Source organism: Lipotes vexillifer, unplaced genomic scaffold, assembly GCF_000442215.2.
Source record: "Lipotes vexillifer unplaced genomic scaffold, Lipotes_vexillifer_v1.1 scaffold408, whole genome shotgun sequence".
In the NCBI taxonomy this organism is placed as follows: domain Eukaryota; kingdom Metazoa; phylum Chordata; class Mammalia; order Artiodactyla; family Lipotidae; genus Lipotes; species Lipotes vexillifer.
Window position 1 is genome coordinate 3,116,196 of NW_006787469.1, and position 25,670 is coordinate 3,141,865.

Sequence of the window (25,670 nt, forward strand, 5' to 3'; positions counted from 1 at the left end):
GCTCTAGAACGCAGGCTCAGTAGTTGTGGCACACGGACTTAGTTGCTCCATGACATGTGGGATCCTCCCGGACCAGGGCTCAAACCCGTGTCCCCTGCATTGGCAGGCGGATTCTCAACCACTGCACCACCAGGGAAGCCCCCTGATACATTATGATTAACTAAAGTCCATAGTTGTGTTGTACAGTCTGTGGGTTTTAACAAGTGTGTTACATGTACCCATCCTTATAGTATCATACAGAATAATGGCTTCATTGCCCAAAAAATCTCATGTGTACCACCTATTCATCCCTCCCTCTCCCCCCATGAATCCTTGGCCACCACTGATCTTTTTACTGTCTTCATAGTTTTCCAAAATGTCGTATATTTACTGTCATATAGTTTTCGGAATGTCATATAGTTGGAATAATATAGTGTATAGAATTTTCAGATTGATCTCTTTCACTTAGCAATATGTATTTAAAATTTATTCGTGTCTTTTCTGTGGATGGACCTAGAGACTGTTATACAGAGTGAAGTAAGTCAGAAAGAGAAAAGCAAATATTGTATATTAATGCATATATGTGGAATCTGGAAAAATGTTATAGATGAACCGGTTTGCAAGGCAGAAATAGAGGCACAGATGTAGAGAACAAATGTATGGACACCAAGGGGGGAAAGCGGGGGTGGGGGGGGTGGTGTGATGAATTGGGAGATTGGGATTGACATGTATACACGGATGTGTATAAGATAGTTAACTAATAAGGACCCGCTGTATAAAAAAAATAAAATTCAAAAAAAAAAGAAAAAAAATTTATTCATGTCTTTTTGTGGCTTAATAGCTCATTTCTTTTTATTGATGAAAAATATTCCATTCTCTGGATCTACCACATTCATCTACCAAAGCACATTTTGGTTGCTTCCAAGTTTTGGCAATTATGAATAAAGCTACTACAAACATTTGGATGCAGGTTTTTGTGTGGCCATAAAATTTCAGCTTATTTAGGTAAATACCATGAGAGCGATTGTTGAATCTTATGGCAACCTACGTTTAACTTTGTAAGAAATTGTCAAACTGTCTTTCAAAGTGGCTATACCATTGCATTTCTACCACCGAGGAATGAGAGTTCTTATTGGTCCACATCCTTGTCAGCATTTGGTGGAGTATAGATTCAAACTTCCGATCTAGTGGGAGAGGATAGGACTGGTAAACAAATATGATAATGTAAAGCAGAAAAAACAAGGGACATGAGAGAAGTGCAAAGAAAGTGCTATAATTTTTTCAAAATAGAGAACGATTATAGCAGAGGGATCTGGGAAGGCTATGTGGAAAATGTGAAATCTGAGTTGAATCTTGGGAAATGTGTAGGGCTTTCCTTTGTGTAGTTGGGAGTGGGTATTATAGAAAGAAGATACTTTGTAGAAAAGGGCTAGATACGGGAAAGCTTGGGCCATTTTAGGGAATAGTAGGCAAGATCAGTGGCTTTTATGGATTAATACAAAGGTTTGACTTCATGCTAATGACACAGAGATACATGATGTTTTGGAAACTTGAACTTTTCTGAAGCAAGAATGTGAACCAGGCTTTCTGCAGTGCTCTTGTTTGGGAGAGGGTCACTTAGCGAGTGTGCACCCCAGCTGCCAGCCCAGCATCTACCGCCAACACAGCTCTCCTAGTCTCAACTTGGCATCACATGGACCTTAACACTTGTGGGTATTAAAAGCTATGTTTCTATGGTTTTTTAAAAAATTATTATTAAAAAAGCTCTTCTAGTGGTAGTGATTGAGATTTGCAAAGAGGGCAAAGACATTGGTTCTTAGTAACAATGACAGTTGCTTCAGATAAATGTAGAAGTGGAATGCTGAATTTGTTATTCGATCAGATTGGTGACAGGAGTTTGGAATTTTGCAAATGATGTGCGACAAAGCCTTTCTGTGGTCAGGGGTCTGCTTGTATCCAGTTTGACTGGAAGGGAACAGAGGAAAATAAAATTGTAAAAGTAGTATAGGGCCATATTTAACGGCAGGATATGGCAGGCTGATAAAGTTGTATGAGCAGCTGTTTGATATGACCTGAACTGAACTTAGAGAAACGTTTTTATTGGTGTGTTAATTAAACTTATCCTATCAACAAAGGCGATGCTGAAAGTTACTATAAGGACTGTTCAAACAAGTAGAAGTTCAGTAAAATGAAATGATTCACATAATAGATGCTTTATTCTCAAGACTTCTGTTCTCCCAATTTTGTACCCTGCATGAAGATTGTAGGTTGTGTGGGATTTTTCTGTAATCTCCATCTCTCTAGGTAGTTTTTCTATCTCTCTAGAAGAACTGCAATCATATTTGTAATAAAATGATTATAACATGTCTTTGGTAGACATTACCAATTGCCTACCCCATTTATAACTTCTTCCTTACTGATAAAACTCTGGGACAGCCATATGCCTAGTTTACAATATTCACAGTCTCAGATTCCCTTATATCTAGGGGTGGCCCTGTGCACCAGTTCTGGCCAATGGGGTAGAAGCAGGCATGTTCTGATAAGAAGAGAAAGACTCAGCTGACATATGCCCTTTGCCCTTCATCCTTTCTCTTCTTGGTTGGAGCATAGAAATGTTTCTTGAACCTTCAGGAGGCATCTTGAGAACACGAGGGCAGAGCAGAAAGATAAAGGAGGATGGGGCAGTGATGCCATCAGGAAGCCACTGCATCACCCCTTATCTGCTGACTTCTGACCTATCTCTCTCTTTTTTAAAATTAATTAATTTATTTTTGGCTGCGTTTTGTCTTCGTTGCTGCGCTCGGGCTTTCTCTAGTTAAGGTGAGCGGGGGCTACTCTTTGTTGTGGTGCGCGGGCTTCTCATTGCAGTGGCTTCTCTTGTTATGGAGTATGGGCTCTAGGAGCGCGGGCTTCAGTAGTTGTGACTCACGGGCTATAGAGCACAGGCTCAGTAGTTGTGGTGCACAGGCTTAGTTGCTCCACGGCACGTGGGATCTTCCCGGACCAGGGCTCGATCCTGTGTTCCCTGCACTGGCAGGCGGATTCTTAACCACTGTGCCACCAGGGAAGCCCTGACCTATCTCTTAAGTGAGAAAAACCAACCTTGGCTATGTCAGGGAGGTCTTGTGGGTTTTTTTTTTTTTTAATGAAAGTAATACTCATTGATACGGTAGCCTACTTCCAGTCAGATATAAAATGTTTAACATTTCATGCTAGTGCATCAGTGGGATTAAGGGAATTAATGAGTCTTGCAGGGGAATTTCTGTGGCACTTCAGTGTGTCTGCCTTGTAGGATGTGAGTTTCATCCCCAAACTGAAAGATACACCTTCCCCCAGTGGAAGCAGGTTATAACCTCTCCCTGTTGCTAAAGTGAATACAGATGGCACAGAGGGCAAACATCAAGGGGAAGAACTCTGATCACGAGGAGCCCAGAGTGCTCAATGTAGTGCAGGAACTTGCAGTAGAGACAGAAGTCACTTTGCGGGTAAGCGAGTGATTAGCCACAGGCATTTCACAGGCTGTAATGGAGAGAGCAAGCCTCCTGCAAAATGCCACTGGTGATGGCCTAGAGAGTATTTGCAGAGTATATAGAAATGGTAATAAGAATCCTGGCACGATGGACTAGCATTCTAGATCAGCACCATCCAAAGAAATACAGTACAACCAACATATATATCAATAACTTCAAGTCTTGTAATAGTCACTTTAAAAAGGTAAAAACAAACAGGTGAAGTTTTATTTAACCCAACACGTTGCCTATTATTGTTTTAATGTATAATCAATATAAAATTATTAATGAACTAGTATGTATATGTATCACATCTTGGTCTAGACTAGTCACATTTTAGGTGCTCAGTATCCACATGTTGGCTAGTGACTACTGTATTGGACAGGGCAGTTTTAGAGAAGAACAAAGTGATTTATATGCTCTACAGATACATTGGTTTATTCTAAAAAAAAAAAAAAGTAAAAATTTTCACCAAAATTCTAATTGTCTAGAGTTGTAGAAGAAATATGCATAAGTTAACTTCTAGGAGAATCTAACAATGGTGAGGAAAACGTCCTATGGAAAATGTCCAGCCATCTTTTTTTTTTTTTGCGGTACGCGGGCCTCTCACTGTTGTGGCCTCTCCCATTGCGGAGCACAGGCTCCGGACGCGCAGGCTCAGCGGCCATGGCTCACGGGCCCAGCCGCTCCGCGGCATGTGGGATCTTCCCGGACCGGGGCACAAACCCGTGTCCCCTGCATCGGCAGGCGGTCTCCCAACCACTGCGTCACCAGGGAAGCCCCCCAGCCATCTTTTTAAAGAGTCACTTTTTAAAGTGAGCCTGACCTGGGTTGTTAGATATGATCTAAAAAAAAAAAAAAAAAAAAAAAAAAAGATGGCCAAGAAGTGAAAATGAAAAGATTTATTGAAACCATATGTGTAATCTTGGAAACAGAAAAAATACTCTCAATTTCACCTCTTGAGTATATTAAGAAGTAATAAACTATTTGTGTCTTTGGGGGATTATTCACAATGTCTAGCTAAAATGTTGGGAATTTATTTAACTTGTTTTACCATTCTGCTGTTACAGCCTTTTCCTTCCTTAAATTGGGAGGGATGAGAGAAGACAAATTTCAGGAACACAGAAAAGGCTTTGTTACTTCATTGTTATAGTCACTGAGATTCATATCAACTCAGTTTGTATTTGATTCCTGAAGTTAGAATATCTCAACCATTTTTATTTGGGCATAATATTTGCTGATGTAATTGTTATTTATCTCAGTTCATTTAATGAATCGAATATTCCGAAGGGTATTTAACTCTTTACTTTCTTTTTGGTCAACCAGCATCAGATACTCTGTTTACCAGTAGCAAAGAGTCTGATGTCTCAGCAGGTCCCACCTCCACCAAAGTGCCTCCTGCTGGTAGTACTGGAGAACATTTAAAAAGGTTTCTGCAGACATGCATGAAGTTTTTTATTTTGTTTTGTTTTGGTATGACTAGAGATACACTTTGTGAAGACGAAGGATTCTCTTGTGCCCAACTAGAAATAATAGATGACTGCTTCTATTTTATTTTTATTTTCTTAATTGATGTATAGTTGATTTACCATGTTGTGTTAGTTTCTGCTGTACAGCAGAGTGATTCAGTTATATACATATATATAATCTTTTTTAATATTCTTTTCCATTATGGTTTGTCACAAGATATTAAATATAGTTCCTTGTGCTATACAGTAGGACCTTGTTTATCCATTCTATATATAACAGTTTACATCTGCTAATCCCAAACTCCCAATCTACCCCTCCCCCAGCCCCTTCCTCCCTTGGCAACCATAAGGCTGTTCTCTATGTCTGTGAGAGATGACTGCTTCTGAAGATAAAGAAGGAGACTTCGTTGAAAGATTTTTTATTATAAAGTAATTATGTAAACCTGGTTAGCAAAAATGACTTTTTAGAGAATTCAGGCAACCCAGAAGAATATAAAGAAGAAAGGAAAAATCACCCATAATGTCACTTCTTGGAAAGGTGACCTATAATACAGCCATAGTTAACCTGTGGCCATTATCCTTCTGGACATTTTTCCTATTCATATGCTCCTCTCTACCACCACACACATCCCCTCCCCTCTTGTCTCCTTCCTTTCCTTCTGGTTTTCTTTGTCTTTTTACAAAACTGAGACCATATTCTACAGATATTTCATAGTCTGCTCTTTCCTTTAACATTCATTATGGGCACATTCCTATGTTAATAAAGTATATACTCACCTCACCATTTTAAATAGTATGCTACTATGATGAGTATATGAGTGTGTCTGTTGAGCCAGTCCTGTAATTGTTCATGTCTAGTTATGGTCAGTATTTTTTTTTTTTTTTGCAGTACGTGGGCTTCTCACTGTTGTGGCCTCTCCCGTTGCAGAGCACAGGCTCTGGATGCATAGGCTCAGCAGCCATGGCTCATGGGCCCAGCCGCTCTGCGGCATGAACCCGTGTCCCCTGCATTATGGTCCATATTTTTGTTGTAAACTATGATGGAGTGAGCATCCTTGTCTATGCATTTGTTGAATTATTTTCTTAGGATAAAGTCCTAAGTGGAATTGCTGAGTCAGAGTATATGTAGAAAGAGTTTGGCTCTCTGTTGCCAAATTACTCTCCAAAGATGATGTTTAATTTATACATGCACCAACAGTGTTCTGGAGTGCTAGATCTATGCCTATAGTGTTATCATTAAAAAAATTTGTTGCCAGTCTGTTAGTTTAAAATGGTGTCATTGCTTTAGTTTGCATTTTTTGGTTACTAGTGAATTTGGGCATGTTTTCAAATGTTTATTGGCAGTTTGTATTTCTTCTTTGGTGAATTTTCTATTTATATATTTGTTCATTTTTAAGAATTAAGGTGTTTTTCTTTTCTTTTTAATATGTAGCTATCTTTATATATTTAGGACACATACTCTTTGTTACATGTTATAGACCTATTACCAAAATGTTAAATTATACTTACTGTTTTCCCGTTTTTAAAAAAGTTTGCAAGGTGATGTTTTTCTAGCTTATTATCATGTGGAGTCATTTGTGAGAAGTATATGTAGGTTGTTGCAACTTGCTTTGTGTTTCTTGAAATGATACATCAAAAGTATTTATATCCTTTCATGTTGAAGCCCTGCATCATTTCTGGAGTATGTTTTGAGTACGTTGTGTCAAGGAAATCACCACCTAATTATGTTCCTGCTAAAGCGTCTGTTATTGACTTTGAAGTTTGCTGCTAATCTCTTCTTAGCTACATTTCTTTGGATCTAAGTTTTAGATAAGCAGTGGCAAGTGAAAACATAGAAGAATGTAATTTCTTTTCTTGAGGGAGTGTACTTTTAATATTTTAATTTAATGTTAACGGAATTAGCCAACACCATTTTTATTTTTATTTATTCTATCTCTACATTATATGAAAACACACATAATCAACATCAATGGTCTGAGATTATCCTTCAGAATATTTTCTGAGCTGGTTATTCAAGCAATGTACAGCAGTTAGTAAAGTCTTTAACAGCGTATTAAGATTTGACAGACCTGTTAACCGATACTGTATCACGTACTTGAATGTTGAATGGTCTCATGCAAAAAAGAAGTGGTAACTAGGTGATGGGATGGAGGTGGTAGCTAATGCTATGGTTGGAACCATTTTGCAACATATATCAATCAACATGTTTGTGTACCTTAAATATATACAATGTTATTTGTCAATTATATCTCAGTAAAGCTGGGGAACCAAAAACTTTTGAAATACTTAGTAAAAAATAGGGCTTTTCATAGTTTGGAAAGTCTACCCCCTAATTGCTGTTTTTAGCTACTGTTACACTTTTGGGTATGAAAGTAACATGGTAATATTAAATTTGACTATGAAAGCTACTAATATATTAATATATTAAATTCATGTCTCTAAGAATTTTAAATAGGGGACACAAGGCAAATAAATACATAAATAGTAGGAGAATATAAACAATAATTTCAAGATTTTGAAGGATACAGTATAGAAGGTACTTTGATTTGATACTTTGGCAAATAGGAAAGAAAATTTTATAGGTAGGGCTTGAGTTACTCAGAGAGAAGGAGGGGAATGGGACAAGTGGAGGAGGAACAATTGGATGCCACAAGGATACAGATGAGGATTGGCAGCCGTGGAGGGCAGGCTCCAGGAACGGATCCTGATGTAGGGGTCAAGGACTAACCCTAGGTAGTCAGCTAGAACCTTATCAAAGTAGTGGCTTGCATGACAAGATTGCATGCAATCTTTTTTCTTAGATTGCAGGCAATCTAAGAAAATGGGTAAAATGCGAAGATATGCAAACACGAGAGGGGACAACATATGTGAAAGCAAGACAGAGAGCTCTAAAACCCTATGGTTCTATGAGTCTGTATACTGGGAAAATGTAACCCTCATTGACAGTGAATCTCTACTACAAATTTAAGGGAGAAGAATTGGGCTAAGAAAGAGAGGTTGTGTAATTCATTATGATTTTTCTATGGTACCTAACTCACATTATGTATATTTTTAATTATTTAATTAGTTGACTAAAAATATCTTTGAAAACTGGGTCATAGTGTAATTCAAACTTTGTACATAATGTATTAAGACATAAACTTATGTAGTTTTTGAGAATGTTGTGTATATAATTTGGATCTTTTAAAAGTCTGGCTTTGTTTTATAATGCTTGCTGGGTTTTAACCATCCATTTTTAACTGTATATTCCATTTAGACAAATTTCATAATTCTTAAACTTTGATATTCTGACTTCTATATTCTTGACACTGGGTTAGGGACATCGTGATGATAACTCAGAGTAAATAGGGTGAGATCACAAGGCCTCAGTGGTCAAGATGGCTATATATTAAAATCTTTGAATCAGAGTGAAAAACAAAAAGACCACTCAGTGTCACTTGCAGAGCATCATTATTCCCCTTGTTTTTGTAGTGCTTTGTAGTTTGGAAAGTATTACTTTCCAAGGGACAAATAGTACTTGTCCCTGCTGTTTGACTTGATCTTCATGACAGCCTTGGAGGTAGTTACAGTCATCACTACCTCTACTGTTACAGGTGAGGACACCAAGACATGGGGCTTAGGTGACTTGCTTGTAACCCATATCTCCTGACTTCCAGGAAAGTTCTTTAAACATATATAGCCTCTGTCATTATTATTTGTTCATAGCTCCCTAATTGGGTGGTATCGGAAGGCAGTACTTTTGATTTTCTTCTTTGTGTGTGCCATACTATTTCAGGCTTAGTGGAATAGGCATTCAAATATTTGAATGAATTCTTTTTCCCAGGAAAGGTAATAATACAGCCCTACCTTAAATAGATTGTTAAAATCTGCCTTACTCTGGCAGATGTTTTGAAAAAAATTAGATATAGCGGTAGATCAACAGCCACACACTTAGCTTGATTCCTTTGGAGAGATTTATTGTGGCAGTTAAGCGTGCAGAATCAAGTGGGCAGACAAATCTTTTAATTAGCCCTTGATCATGGAGCTTACCTCATTCATTTCCTAGATCTGCAAGGGCACAAAGAGAGGTTGTTTCAAATAATTTTCATACTGTTTTTGTGGCTCATATACTTGACTGTTCAGGAGCTACTAGACCATAAAATCCAGCCAGTGAGAGCATTGGAAGTCCCAGAGCTCAAAGGTTTATTAAGTGGTGTGAAGCTCTATTGTTTTGTGCATGTGTTAAATAATTGCTGTCAGTTCAAGACTGTTAAAAATTCCCAGCTAGTAATAACACGAATAGTACTTTATGGCTTCAAAAGGAGATAAAAGAAATTTCTTATTCAGCATTTTGGCGGCATCACAGCAGATGTCAGTTTTGTTATTGTGAGGACTTTACTTTTGGCAGATGCTCTCCCTTCTGGCAGCAGAGCTCTAATTACCATATAAATTAAGCTGGGAAATGAGCGGAGGGCACAAAGCCCGGCCCCTTCTGCTTATACCCACTTTGCGAGGGCTGCAGTGCCAAGCAGGCAGAATGGGGGCCCATGCGATGGAGAGGGCTCCACCTCCCCTTTCTTTCCACTCAGATTGATTAGAGGAACATTAAGCTGCTTAGCTGCTGTGCAAACACAAGGATCATTCTTTCTTTTTTTCTCTCTCTCTTTTTTTTTTAACCCAGCGTCGTCTCTCCAACAGTATTCCATGAATTAGCCTAATCCATCCTGCTTTAATTCAGAGGCACTAATTATATTTCAGCATACATTCTTACACACTAAATTATAAGTATCCTTACTTTAATCAGTTGTAACTAGTCCTTAAATTGAGGGTTTAGTACTTTCCTTTTATGGGATAACAGGCTTTGCTGTGTTATGTGGTGGGGTTAGACCCTTTAGGACTTGAAGATGTGGATGATGCATTATTATTATTATTTTTTTTCCTAAAGAGCTCGGTAGTTTCTTCTAGCCAGAGTATAATTCAAAACTTTATAATGTCCTTTTACAATTTGTAAAATGGTGTTTGATGCTTAGGTAGATTTGGGATGTGAACAAATAACCACAATTTGTAGGGACATAATTATACTACAGATGAATAATGGTTTATAGTTGCAAAGCATTTCCCATGTAAATTATCTTGTTTGTTGTTTAAATAACCCTCAACATGGGTGATTTAGGGATTCATATGAGGTGAGTGCTGCAGGCCACACAGTTAGTTGGTAGCATAGAATGGAAGACTCATCGTGCTTTGGGGAGTTCTTTCCTCCCACTGTATGCTGCTTATTGACTGGAGGTTCCCCCGACTGTTAAGCTTACATACTTATAAAGTTCCTGATGAAATGATCCTTCCTATCAGCGTTATTTATTTGTATTTTTATCAGGCTTGGTAGAAAATCATCACAATTTGTACCACTTAAAGAGAACCACCTGTGAACATTCTGCAAAATTTTACATTTTACTCACACCATAAAGTAAGAAACCGTAGTTTTTATTCTTCGGCTATTCTGGTTTCTTAAAACAATTATGCTTTAAAAAATATGTATCATAGGGTTTTAAGCATCATTAGAAAATTATAAAGAAGAGAGTCTGATGACTATCCCCTTGAGAACCGGATATTCAGAGTGGTTAAGAGAACTACAGAGACTTTCTGTCTTCACAATAGGGCTGGGTAAGAACCACATCAGTTGAGAGATATATCAACTTCCTGTCCACTGTCCCCTCCTCCCCCCATGAAAAAACTGTACACCCATTGATCCATTCTGCTATCTTACCTCATTGGGATTTCTCCTCTTTAATATATGAGACTGGGTGGAAATGACCTTGACTTGTCAAGGTCAGAGACTCATCGTGGAACTTAACTTCTTGAAGGAGAGTGTTCAGCCATGGCAATCTCAGGCAGAGCTACTTGGTCACTGGGCACTGCTCAGAGATCACTGGCTAAGGGACAAGAAGGGGCTGAAATCCACTGGGCTCCATTTGCTAAGTCCTGCTCATTGGCACCTGCTGAATTCACCTGGAGGAAGGGGAGACTTTCTCTTTCTTCCAGTTTTATTGAGATATAATTGACATACACTCTGTATAAGTTTAAGGTGTGCAGCATAGTGATTTGGTTTGCATACATCATGAAATGGTTACCACAGTAAGTTTAGTGAACATCCATCATCTCATATAGACACAAAATAAAAAGAAAAAATATTGTTTCCTTGTGATGAGAACTCTTAGGATTTGCTCACTTAAAAACCTTCATATAAAAAAAAACCTTCATATATAATATGCAGCAGTGTTAATTGTATTTGTCATGTTGTTACATCCTTAGTACTTTATCTTATAACTGGAAGTTTGTACCTTTTGACTGCCTTCATCCAATCTCCCCTCTCCCCCCAGTCCACCTCTGGTAACTACAAATATGATCTCTTTTTCTTTGAGTTTGTTTGTTTTTGAAGTATAATTGATCTACAACACTGTGTTAGTTCCTGGTGCACAAGATAGTGTTTCAATATTTCCATACATCACACAATGATCACCATGATAAGGGAGAGACTTTCTCTTTACGTGAAAGGCTCTAGTCACTGGCCAAGCACCTCAGTGAGGTTGCTTCTACCTGGAGGGGCACCTTTTCCAATTTGTCCAAAGGCATCCTGTGTAGGTGCTGCTTGTTGATGAGACTCAGGGCAGGGGCAATTGAACACCGTCTACCTAGTCACCAAGGCTAGACACTTCACATCTTGCACTCTCTCTTTTCTTGTTTAACTTGGGTGAATTGTTCAGGCACATTGCTCTTTAGGTGGACATAGAAAGTCTCCCTTTCCTAAACACTTGACTGGACCCTATTAATTATGCAAAGATAAGGCAAATAAGTAACCACTATTCTGGGAGAAGAGTGACAGGAAATTTGTGGCCGGACAACATTGCCACTGTTAGTATCCCTTTGTGTGCGCTGCAGACTGCTGGCATAGGGACCAGCGAGTGTCCGGGAGGGAATGGAACCAGACTCTACCCCTTTCTCTTTCGATTCACTTTTACCAAAACCTCTCTGATAGTTTGATGTTGCCCCAGGTGAGGTCCCTTGGAAGGAAAGAATTCCAGGGGGTCCAAAGGGGAACTCACCACGGAGGAAGGAGGAGGTTGACTTGGTGACCCAGGCTTAATGTTAGGGCTTTTGGAAGCTCATGGGGGAGGTTCTGATGGCTGAGCTTGGGTCTGTGGCACAGCACCGGTCCTTGGACAGAGTATGTGAGTGAAAGTAAAACAGCAACGCCCTGGGGTCCCTTGTGTGAGGCACTGCTGTACTCTGTGCAGGGATCTACATCAGGGTTCATGGCAGCAGTGAACAAAAATGGCACATTTGTGGCTTTACCAGGAGCCATGGCAGCTAGAAATCTGGACCCATCTTAAACTGATTAGACTTTCCAGTTTCTTTCAGGCTGATGTTTGGAAGCAGGACAGGCCACAAACGTTCTAAACAATTTGGGGTTAGGGATTGGGGAGTAACTTCTAGAGGGAGATAGTGAAGTTGCTGCTAATACTGTGGCTGATGGGATATCAGAAACAATGAATGGAAAAGTAAGAGATGGGACTATATTCTTTACCCACAGCTGTGAAGGGAGCCATATCAGGAGATTCTTCCTCCTCGTTGTCTTTCCAGTCCTTCTCCTCTGCTTCACCACATTAAATGGCCAGTCTCTCCGGGCCATTTCCACACTGCTACAAGAATGATCTTTCCAGGGCTTCCCTGGTGGCGCAGTGGTTGAGAGTCCGCCTGCCGATGCAGGGGACACGGGTTCATGCCCCGGTACGGGAAGATCCCACATGCCGCGGAGCGGCTGAGCCCGTGAGCCATGGCCGCTGAGCCTGCGCGTCCGGAGCCTGTGCTCCGCAACGGGAGAGGCCACAGCAGTGAGAGGCCCGCATACCGCAAAAAAAAAAAAAAAAAAAAAAAAATGGTTTTTCTAGGGGGCAAATTTGGAAGTTTAAATTCCTGCTTAACATTTTTTTTTTTTTTTTTTTTTTTTAATATTTATTTATTTGGCTGTACCGGGTCTTAGTTGTGGCATGTGAGATCTAGTTCCCCTACCAGGGATTGAACCCGGGCCCCCTGCATTGGGAACTCAGAGTCTTAACCACTGAACCACCAGGGAAGTCCCCTGCTTAACATCTTATAGTGGCCCTGTAACCTTTAGGATAAAATCCAGATTCTTTGGCTGGGTGTGTATGGACCTTCACTCCCTGGTCAGAGCCTCTCTTCCGGCCCATCTCTTGCAGTAGCTCCCTGTCTTTCCAGTGTACCCACTGCTATGAACTACTAGCCATTTTCCAAACATACAAAGCTTTTTCATGTGAGTGCTTATTAGCACAGCTTATTCTTCCCCCTGCTTTTCACTTTCTCATCCTTAAAGGCTTATTCAAATGTCAGATCCTTTGTCAAGCTTTTCTCTCCACATGTCTGTTTTTTCCGTGAGGCTGTGGACAGGGACTATGTCTTACTTATTCATTTCAGAATGAATTTACCTGATACCTGGCCCATGCCTGGCAATGGTAGAGTCTATTAATTTTGTGAAATGAAGGATGAATTTGGAGGCTAAGTGTTTGGTAGGAATGAAACCTCCCCAAGGACCTCTGAAATCATGCTAGATAGATTTGTCCTCAAGGCTGAATTCAAGGCCTCTTGCCTGCTCCATCTTGCGATCTAGGGCAAGTTACTCCATTCCCAAAGAGGAGGAATGCTGTTCTACTTTGAAAGCCTGACTAGGCCACATTTTCTAGGGCTGAAGCTTTCATGTGTGATTATATGCCGTTTTTCTCTTTCTTCTACTGGCTGGAGTTGTGTGGAAGTGACTTATTTGGCATGTGAAGAGGCCTGGCCTGGTCCCTCCTCTTTTCTCTTTCTCTCTGTTTCATCCATCTTTCTCATCAGGAGGCAGGTAGATTCAGGAGCTGTGCTCTCTCCACAGGTGGCCTGGAGTAAATGGCAGTGGGCTTTGGATAACTCTTCTCTTGCCTGTGGTCTGGCTCTGTGGTTCCCTTTCCTGCCCTGCTGATGAGCATGTCCTTCTGTCCCCATGCAGTGGTCAGCTCTCCTGGGGCTTGGATTAGGGCATGGCACAATAGGGCAGGATTGTGCCCTATTCTGTTTAGAAAAAGGCCTTTTTCATGGATCCATTCAAGTCTCAGCCAACATGAAATTGTGCCCTTTGCACACGGTAACTTCCTCCAAGGATCTTTTAGTTGGGCCAGGACAGGAATTTCTAAATCATCAGAAAAACTCTACTGCAAACCATCTGAATCCAACCCTGAGAGCCTAATGTAATGCTGGGTTTTTTTGTTTGTTTGTTTGTTTTGGGGGTGAAGTAGAAAAGGATCGCTTTATCCCTTTGCCAGGCAAAAGGGGACACAGCAGGCTCCTGCCTCGAAGAACTATGTGTCCCAACCAGGGAGGATTTTTTCTTTTTGCATATTAGATTTGTTTATTTCTTATCATATTTGACATCTCATATTATATACCAAAACTGTCAGACTAAAATGTCTTTTGTAAATCATTGCGCTCTTCTGGAGTTAAGATACCTAAAGTAAGAAATATTAATCTGGAATGGGTCAGGTCCTAACAGTCTAAGTAAATGATCTCTTTTTTTAATTTTTGAATTTTATTTAATTTATTTTTTAATACAGCAGGTTCTTATTAGTTATCCATTTTATACATATTAGTGTATATATGTCAATCCCAATCTCCCAATTCATCCCACCACCACCCCCTGGCCACTTCCCCCCCTTGGTGTCCATACGTTTGTTCTCTACATCTATGTCTCAATTTCTGCCCTGCACACCAGTTCATCTGTACCATTTTTCTAGGTCCCACATATATGCGTTAATATATGATATTTGTTTTTCTCTTTCTGACTTACTTTACTCTATATGACAGTCTCTAGATGCATCCATGTCTCTACAAATAACCCAATTTCGTTTCTTTTTATGGCTGAGTAATATTCCATTGTATATATGTAACACATCTTCTTTATCCATTCGTCTGTCGATGGGCATTTAAGTTGCTTCCATGACCTGGCTAGTGTAAATAGCGCAGCAATGAACATTGTGGTGCATGTGTCATTTTGAATTATGGTTTTCTCTGGATATATGCCCAGTAGTGGGATTGCTGGGTCTTATGGTAGTTCCATTTTTAGGTTTTTAAGGAACCTCCATACTGTTCTCCATAGTGGCTGTATCAATTTACATTCCCACCAACAGTGCAAGAGGATTCCCTTTTCTCCACACCCTCTCCAGCATTTGTTGTTTGTAGATTTTCTGATGATGCCCATTCTAACTGGTGTGAGGTGATAACCTCATTGCAGTTTTGATTTGCATTTCTCTAATAATTAGGGATGTTGAGCAGCTTTTCATGTGCTTCTTGGCCATCTGTACATCTTCTTTGGAGAAATGTCTATTTAGGTCTTCTGCCCATTTTTTGATTGGGTTGCTTGTTTTTTTAATATTGAGCTGCATGAGCTGTTTATATATTTTGGAGATTAATCCTTTGTCCATTGATTCATTTGCAGATGTTTTCTCCTGTTCTGATGGTTGTCTTTTCATCTTGTTTGTAGTTTCCTTTGCTGTGCAAAAGATTTTAAGTTTCATTAGGTCCCATTTGTTTATTTTTGTTTTTATTTCCATTACTCTAAGAGGTGGATCAAAAAAGATCTTGCTGTGATTTATGTCAAAGAGTGTTCTTCCTATGTTTTCCTCTAAGAGTTTTATACGGTCCAGTCTTACATTTAGATCTCTAAGCTATTTTGAGTTTATTTTTGTGTATGGTGTTAGGGAGTGTTCTAATTTCATTGTTTTACACGTAGCTGTCCAGTTTTCCCAGCACCACTTATTGAAGAGACTGTCTTTTCTCCATTGTGTATCCTTGCCTCCTTTGTCATAGATTAGTTAACCATATGTGCGTGAGTTTATCTCTGGGCTTTCTATCCTGTTCCATTGATCTATATTTTTGTTTTTGTGCCAGTACCATATTGTCTTGATTACTGTAGCTTTGTAGTATAGTCTGAAGTCAGGGAGTCTGATTCCTCCAGCTCTGCTTTTTTCCCTCAAGGCTGCTTTGGCTGTTTGGGGTCTTCTGTGTCTCCATACAAATTTTAAGTTTTTTTGTTCTTGTTCTGTAAAAAAATGCCATTGGCAATTTGATAGGGGTTAAATTGAATCTGTAGATTGCTTTGGGTAGTATGGTCATTTTCACAATATTGATTCTTCCAATCCAAGAACATGTATATTTCCCATCAGTTGGTATCATCTTTAATTTCTTTCATCAGTGTCTTATAGTTTTCTGCATACAGGTCTTTTGTCTCCCTAGGTAGGTTTATTCCTAAGTATTTTATTCTTTTTGTTGCAATGGTAAATGGGAGTGTCTCCTTAATTTCTCTTTCAGATTTTTCATAATTAGTATATAGGAATGCAAGATTTCTGTGCATTAATTTTGTATCCTGCAACTTTACCAAATTCATTGATTAGCTCTAGTAGTTTTCTGGTGGCATCTTTAGGATTCTCTATGTATAGTATCATGTCATCTGCAAACAGTGACAGTTTATTTGTATTCCTTTTATTTCATTTTCTTCTCTGATTGCCATGGCTAGGACTTGCAAAATTGTGTTGAATAATAGTGGTGAGAGTGGACATCGTTGTCTTGTTCCTGATCTTAGAGGAAATGCTTTCAGTTTTTCAGTGTTGAGAATGATGTTTGCTGTGAGTTTGTAGTATATGGCCTTTATTATGTTGAGGTAGGTGCCCTCTATGCCCACTTTCTGGAGAGTTTTTATCATAAGTCGTTCTTGAATTTTGTCAGAAGCTTTTTCTGCATCTATTGAGATGATCATATGGTTTTTCTTCTTCGATTTGTTAATATGGTGTATCGCAATGATTGATTTGTATATACTGAAGAATCCTTGCATCCCTGGGATAAATCCCACTTGATCATGGTGTATGATCCTTTTAATGTGTTGTTGGACTCTGTTTGCTAGTATTTTGTTGAGGATTTTTGCATCTTTATTCATCAGTGATATTGGTCTGTAATTTTCTTTTTTTGTAGTATCTTTGTCTGGTTTTGGTATCAGGGTGCTGGTGGCCTCATAGAATGAGTTTGGGAGTGTTCCTTCCTCTGCAATTTTTTGGAAGAGTTTGAGAAGGATGGGTGGTAGCTGTTCTCTAAATGTTAGGTAGAATTCACCTGTGAAGCCATCTGGTCCTAGACTTTTGTTTGTTGGAAGATTTTTAAACACAGTTTCAATTTCATTACTTGTGATTGGTCTGTTCATATTTTCTGTTTCTTTGTGATTCAGTCTTGGAAGGTTATACCTTTCTAAGAATTTGTCTGTTTCTTCCAGGTTGTCCATTTATTGGCATATAGCTGCTTGTAGTAGTCTCCTAGGATGCTTTGTATTTATTCAGTGTCTGTTGTAACTTGTCCTTTTTCATTTCTAATTTTATTGATTAGAGTCCTCTCCCTCTTTTTATTGATGAGTCTGACTAATGGTTTATCAATTTTGTTTATCTTCTCAAAGAACCAGCTTTTGCTTTCCTTGATCTTTGTTATTGTTTTCTTTGTTTCTATTTCATTTGTTTCTGCTCTGATCTTTATGATTTATTTCCTTCTACTAACTTTGGATTTTGCTTGTTCTTCTTTCTCTAGTTCCTTTAGGTGTAAGTTTTGATTGTTTATTTGAGATTTTTCTCGTTTCTTGAGGTAGGCTTGTATTGCTATAAATTTCCCTCTTAGAAGTGCTTTTGCTGAATCCCATAGGTTTTGTATCGTCGTGTTTTTGTTGTCAGTTGTCTGTAGGTATTTTTTGATTTCCTCTTTGTTTTCTTCAGTGATCTCTTGGTTATTTAGTAACATATTGTTTAGCCTCCATGTGTTTGTGTTTATTTGTTTTTTTCCCTGTAACTGATTTCTAATCTCATAGTGTTGTGGTCAGAAAAGATGCTTGATATGATTTGTTTTCTTAAATTTATTGAGGCTTGATTTGTGACCCACGATGTGATCTATCCTAGAGAATGTTCCATGTGCACTTGAGAAGAAAGTGTAATCTGCTGTTTTTGGATGGAATGTCCTATAAATACCAATTAAATCTACCTGGTCTATTGTGTCATTTAAAACTTGGGTTTCCTTATTAATTTTCTTTTTTAGTGATCTGTCCATTGGTGTAAGTGAGGTGTTAAAGTCCCCCACTATTATTGTGTTACTGTCGATTTCCTCTTTTATAGCGCTTAGCAGTTGCCTTATGTATTGAGGTGCTCCTATGCTGGGTGCATATATATTTACAATTCTTATATCTTCTTGGACTGATCCCTTGGTCATTATGTAGTGTCCTTCCTTGTCTCTTGTAACATTCTTTATTTTAAAGTCTATATTATCTGATATGAATATTGCTACTCCAGCTTTCTTTTGATTTCCATTTGCATGGAATATCTTTTTCCATCTCCTCACATTCAGTCTGTATGTGTTCCTAGGTCTGAAGTGGGTCTCTCGTAGACAGCATATATATGGGTGTTGTTTTTGTATCCATTCAGCAAGCCTGTGTCTTTTGGTTGGAGCATTTAATCCATTCACATTGAAGGTAATTATCAATATGTATGTTCCTATGACCATTTTCTTAATTGTTCTGGGTTTGTTTTTGTAGGTCCTTTTCTTCTCTTGTTTTTTCCACTTGGAGAAGTTCCTTTAGCATTTATTGTAGAGCTGGTTTGGTGGTGCTGAATTCTCTTAGCTTTTGGTTGGCTGTAAAGCTTTTGATTTCTCCATCAAATCTGAATGAGATCCTTGCTGGTTCGAGTAGTCTTGGTTGTAGGTTCTTCCCTTTCATCACTTTAAATATATCATGCCACTCCCTTCTGGCTTGTAGAGTTTCTTCTGAGAAATCAGCTGTTAACCTTATGGGAGTTCCCTTGTATGTTATTTGTTGTTTTTCCCTTGCTGCTTTCAATAATTTTTCTTCTTCTTTAATTTTTGTCAATTTGATTACTATGTGTCTTGGCATGTTTCTCCTTGGATTTATCCTGCCTGCGACTGTCTGTGCTTCCTGGACTTGGGTGGCTATTTCCTTTCTCATGTTAGGAAAGTTTTCAACTATAATCTCTTCAAATATTTTCTCAGTCCCTTTCTTTTTCTCTTCTTCTTCTGGGACGCCTATAATTCGAATGTTGTTATGTTTAGTGTTGTCCCAGAGATCTCTTAGGCTGTCTTCATTTCTTTTCATTTTTTTTTCTTTATTCTGTTCTGCGGCAGAGAATTGCACCATTCTGTCTTCCAGGTCACTTAGCTGTTCTTCTGCCTCAGTTATGCTGCTACTGATTCCTTCTAGTTTATTTTTCAGTTCGTTTATTGTTTTGTTCATCTGTTTGTTAGTTCTTTATTTCTTCTAGGTCTTTGTTAAACATTTCTTGCATCTTCTTGATCTTTGCCTCCATTGTTTTTCTGAGGTCCTGGATCGTCTTCGCTATCATTATTCTGAATTCTCTTTCTGGAAGATTGCCTATCTCCATTTCATTTAGTTGTCTTTCTGGGGTTTTATCTTGTTCCTTCATCTGGTACATAGCCCTCTGCCCTTTCTTCTTGTCTATCTTTCTGTGAATGTGGTTTTTATTCCACAGGCTGCAGGATTGTAGTTCTTCTTGTTCTGCTGTCTGCCCTTTGGTGGATGAGGCTATCTAAGAGGCTTGTACAAGTTTCTTGATGGGAGGGACTGGTGGTGGGTAGAGCTGGGTGTTGCTGTGCTGGGCAGAGCTCAGTAAAACTTTAATCTGCTTGTCTGCTGGTGAGTTGGCCTGGGTTCCCTCCCTGTTGGTTGTTTGGCCTGAGGCAGCCCAACAGTGGAGCCTACCTGGGCTCTTTGGTGGGGCTAATGGCAGACTCTGGGAGGGCTCACGCCAAAGGGTACTTCCCAGAACTTCTGCTGCCAGTGTCCTTGTCCTCACGGTGACACACAGCCACCCCCATCTCTGCAGGAGACAGTCCAATACTAGCAGGTAGGTCTGGTTCGGTCTCCTATGGGGTCACTGCTCCTTCCGCTGGGTCCTCATGTGCACACCACTTTGTGTGTGCCCTCCAAGAGTGGAGTCTCTGTTTCCCCCAGTCCTGTCAAAGTCCTGCAGTCAAATCCTGCTAGCCTTCAAAGTCTGATTCTGTAGGAATTCCTCCTCTCATTGCTAGACCCCCAGGTTGGGAAGCCTGACGGGCTCAGAACCTTCACTCCAGTGGGTGGATTTCTGTGGTATAAGTGTTCTCCAGTTTGTGAGTCACCCACCCAGCAGTTATGGGATTTGATTTTATTGTGATTGTGCCCCTCCTGGCATCTCATTGTGACTTCTCCTTTGTCTTTGGATGTGGGATATCTTTTTTGGTGAGTTCCAGTGTCTTCCTGTCGATGATTTTTCAGCAGTTAGTTGTGATTCTGGTCCTCTCACCAGAGGGAGTGAGTGCACGTCTTTCTACTCCACCATATTGAACCAATAATCTCCCACACAGGGATTTTTATGCAGAAGTTTGCCTTATAAGGTATTTATGACAAAAAAGAAAAGAAATTCATCCCAATTCTATATTGTGATATTGGAATGATACGTTACCAAAGAGATAGGGATACAGAATACTAATTCATATTTACAGTTTGGTGAGATAGTCTTTGATGACTGTAAACCAAAGCATTATATGTATAAAGTTACAGGAAGCATTTTTAATTAAAAACATTCTTTCTGAATTTGTTTTTGTCTGTTTTCTTTATTGAAGTGAGGCACCTGGTTTTGTATTTTACACTGCTAATATTTTGGGAAAGCCATAATCAAGGAGGAAATAAGGTCTTGAGATGAAGGAAACGGTGTGGAGGTGCCACCTAGTGGTCACATCCTCGTGTGTGTATTCTCTTTCTTGCCAGTGGTAATTGGAAGTCAGTGGAGGGTTGCTTAGTAGAGTTGGGGTTTCCTTGAGAATCCCTTTACGATGTAAGTGGTGAATCGATTAGCATATTGTTGTCTTGATAGGATAATGTTTTTCCCTTTGTTTTATGGTCACTAAAATTATCCTGCTCCAAATTCATTATTTAAAATAACTTTTATTAGCTGGATGGTTTTTGTTTTCCTTTTTGCTAGTGTTAACTAATTATGCCAGCAAGATTTGAGTTATTCTTGAAAATCATAGCTTCGTGATTTTTTACCATTTTGTTGAAATGATCTCACATGTGAACATACAGAAGACATGTAGTGTGTCTGGAGTGTGTTGTGGGACCTAACCAAAGTCTGGATGATGGCCAGGTGCAGTGAAATTTCATTAAAAGTCTTTCTTCTTCTTTTAGGATTAATCTGTCTTTAGAATAATTCCATAGAAGAAAAAGATCAATGGGAAAACTCATCTTTTAGAATTTTTTTTTCAGATTAGCTGTGTTCAGCAAGCACACACCTCATTAGAAAGATAGCCTGTACTATTAGACAGTTGACTGTACTAATTTCTTTTCTTTACCCTTAAACCACAGGTAATCCAGAATCATGTCAAATATTGAAGTTTTTCAAAACAAAGTGCTAGTGGTAGAGATCTTAAGAATGGTCAAAATTCCCAGAGGTGTATTTTATCTCCTCAGTGACAAGTAATCTTTGAAAGTTCCTCTGTTCGTGTGTATGATGCAGGGAGGGAGTTAGGAGTTGGGGAGGAACGTTTCCAGTAAAGGACTTTTACTGGGTTATAAATTTTCTCAGGATGAGTTTTACTTTATTAGTATTGTTTTGGTATCTATTTTGGGCAGTATTTGCACAAAGAATCTTAACATCTGATTAGGTACTAACATTTTGTCTTTATTACACATGAATAGTTTTTTTTTTTTTTTGTCAAGGAAATTCTCATGGTAGAATTAAATAAAACATTAAAGAAAGAACAGGAGAGCTCTTCAGACCAATGTAGCCTTTAGCTAAAAACTTCCCAAAAGATGCTCTCTGAGATTTGCAAAGACAGCCCGGATAACACACCAGTCACTTAGATTGTAAAATGTCTACTGCATGGGGGTCATTGCTCAGAAGAATACAAAAGTACGTATGATGGAGTCTGTATTCTCAAGGTCCTAGTAAGAGGCAGTATTGAGACAAGTGTGGAGACAAACTGTCTGTGTTTGAGTCCCTGCTCTGACCCTTACTAGTAGTGTGACTTTTGAGAAGTTACTTGACCTCTCTCTGCCTCAGTTTCCTCCTCCGTGAGTGGAGATAATAAGAACTGACCTTGTAGGATTGAATGGAAAGTTTTTAGGACAGTGCCTGGATATATGGGGACTCAGTCCACATCGGGTGTTCTCATCTCATCATCTGGTGAGGAAGCCAAAGCATAGGCATCATACACAAGAGGACACTTCAACACTGTATTTGATCAAGTAGGAAATTGTTAGGACCTTTTACTAGAATGGTTCACAAAAGACAGACCAGTGTGAGCTAGGATATTTTAGAAAGGGAGGAAATAGGAATAGAACTGAGTTTTGAACACGTCAAAAACAAAAAAAAAGATCTGAAGCCAGTTTTTCCTATTCAGATTTCAGTTGTGGAGAATTATGATTTTTTTTAAACAACTTTATTGGAGTATACTTGCTTTACAATGGTGTGTTAGTTTCTGCTGTATAACAAAGTGAATCAGTTATACCTATACATAAATCCCCATATCTCTTCCCTCTTGCATCTCTCTCCCTCCTACCCTTCCTATCCCACCCCTATATGTGGTCACAAAGCACCGAGCTGATCTCCCTGTGCTATACGGCTGCTTCCCACTAGCTATCTATTTTACATTTGGTAGTGTATATATGTCTATGCCACTCTCTCACTTTGTCCCAGCTTACCCTTCCCCCTCCCTGTGTCCTCAAGTCCATTCTCTAGTAGGTCTGCATCTTTATTCCCGTCCTGCCCCTAGGTTCTTCATGACCTTTTTATTTTTATTTTTTTAAGATTCCATATATATGTGTTAACAGATGGTATTTGTTTTTCTCTTTCTGACTTACTTCATTCTGTATGACAGACTCTAGGTCCATCCATGTCTCTACAAATAACCCAATTTCGTTTCTTTTTATGTATATAAAAAAAATGTCCATTGTATATATGTGCCACATCTTCTTTCTCCATTCATCTGTCGATGGACACTTAGGTTGCTTCCATGTCCTGGCTATTGTAAATAGTGCTGCAGTGAGCATTGTGGTACGTGACTCTTTTTGAATTATGGTTTTCTCAGGATATATGCCCAGTAGTGGGATTGCTGGGTTGTATGGTAGTTCTATTTTTAGTTTTTTAAGGAACCTCCATACTGTTCTCCATAGTGGCTGTATCAGTTTACATTCCCACCAACAGTGCAAGAGGGTTCCCTTTTCTCCACACCTGCTCCAGCATTTATTGTTTGTAGATTTTTTGATGATGGCCATTTTGACTGGTGTGAGGTGATATCTCATTGTAGTTTTGACTTGCATTTCTCTAATGATTAGTGATGTTGAGCATCCTTTCATGTGTTTGTTGGTGATCTGTATATCTTCTTTGGAGAAATGTCTGTTTAGGTCTTCTGCCCATTTTTGGATTGGGTTGTTTGTGTTTTTGATATTGAGCTGCATGAGTTGCTTGTATGTTTTGGAGATTAATCCTTTGTCCGTTGCTTCATTTGCAAATATTTTCTCCTATTCTGAGGGTTGTCTTATTGCCTTGTTTAAGTTTTCCTTTGCTGTGCAAAAGCTTTTAAGTTTTATTAGGTCCCATTTTTAAATTTTTGTTTTTATTTCCATTTCTCTAGGAGATGGATCAAAAAGAATCTTGCTGTGATTTATGTCAGAGAGTGTTCTGCCTATGTTTTCCTCTAAGAGTTTGATAGTGTCTGGCCTTACATTTAGGTTTTTAATCCATTTTGAGTTTATTTTTGTGTATGGTGTTAGGGAGTGTTCTAATTTCATTCTTTTACATGTAGCTGTCCAGTTTTCCCAGCACCACTTATTGAAGAGGCTGTCTTTTCTCCACTGTATATTCTTGCCTCCTTTATCAAAGATAAGGTGTCCATATGGGTGTGGGCTTATCTCTGGGCTTTCTGTCCTGTTCCATTGATCTATATTTCTGTTTTTGTGCCAGTACCATACTGTCTTGATTACTGTAGCTTTGTAGTATAGTCTGAAGTCAGGGAGCCTGATTCCTCCAGCTCTGTTTTTCTTTCTCAGGATTGCTTTGGCTATTCGGGGTCTTTTGTGTTTCCATACAAATTGTGAAATTTTTTGTTCTAGTTCTGTGAAAAATGCCAGTGGTAGTTTGATAGGGATTTCATTGAATCTGTAGATTGCTTTGGGTAGTATAGTCATTTTCGCAATGTTGATTCTTCCAATTCAAGGACATGGTATATCTCTCCATCTGTTTGTATCATCTTTAATTTCTTTCATCAGTGTCTTATAATTTTCTGCATCATTGGGAGGGAGCTGTGAAGGAGGAAAGGTTTCCACACACCAGGAAGCCCCTTTGCAGGCAGAGACTGCGGGTGGCGGAGGGGGAAGCTTCGGAACCATGGAGGAGAGCGCAGCAACTGGGGTGCGGAGGGCAAAGCGGAGAGATTCCTGCACAGAGGATTGGTGCCAACCAGCACTCACCAGCCCGAGAGGCTTGTCTGCTCCCCCGCCAGGACGGGTGGGGGCTGGGAGCTGAGGCGGGGCTGGGTGCTGAGGCTCTGGCTTCGGAGGTTGGCTCCCAGGGAGAGGACTGGGGTTGGCTGCGAGAACACGGCCTGAAGGGGCTAGTGCGCCACAGCTAGCCGGGAAGGAGTCTAGGAAAAAGTCTGGAGCTGCGGAAGAGGCAAGAAACTTTTTCTTGCCTCTTTGTTTCGTGGTGCGTGAGGAGAGGGGATTAAGAGTGCCGTTTAAAGGAGTTCCAGAGACAGGCGTGAGCCACGGCCATCAGTGCGGACCCTAGAGACGGGCATGAGACGCTAAGGCTGCTGCTGCCGCCACCAAGAAGCCTGTGTGCAAGCACAGGTCACTATCCACACCTCCCCTTCCGGGAGCTTGTGCAGCCCACCACTGCCCGGGTCCTGTGATCCAGGGACAACTTCCCCAGGAGAATGCACGGCACGCCTCAGGCTGCTGCATTGTCATTCTGGCCTCTGCCGCCGTAGGCTCGCCCCTCACTCTGTACCCCTCCCTCCCCCCGGCCTGAGTGAGCCAGAGCCCCGGAATCAGCTGCTCCTTTTAACCCTGTCCAGTCTGAGCGAAGAACAGATGTCCTCTGACGACCTACGTGCAGAGGCGCGGCCAAATCCAAAGCTGAACCCCAGGAGTTGTGCAAAGAAGAGAAAGGGAAACCTCTCCCAGCAGCCTCAGGAGCAGCGGAGTAAGTCTTCACAATCAACTTGATGTACCTGCATCTGTGGAATACCTGAATAGACAACGAATCATCCCAAATTGAGGAGGTGGACTTTGGGAGCAAAGATATATATATTTTTTTCCCTTTTTCTCTTTTTGTGAGTGGTATGTGTATGCTTCTGTGTGTCATTTTGTCTGTATAGCTTTGCTTTCACCATTTATCCTAGGGTTCTGTCTGTCCGTTTTTGTTTTGTATAGTTTTTAGCACTTGTTATCATTGGTGGATTTGTTTTGGGTTTGGTTGCTCTCTTCTTTTTATTTTTTTTAATTACTTAAAAATTTTTTTAATAATTATTTTTAATTTTAATAACTTTATTTTATTTTATCTCCTTCCTCCCTCCCTCCTTCCCTCCCTCC

General features: G+C 39.7%; 1 protein-coding gene across 1 annotated transcript in view; it reads left to right on the forward strand.

Annotated features, from left to right (window-relative positions):
* Positions 1–25,670, forward strand: part of FSIP1 (fibrous sheath interacting protein 1) — a 184,606-nt gene that overhangs the window by 83,923 nt on the left and 75,013 nt on the right. The window lies entirely within an intron of this gene.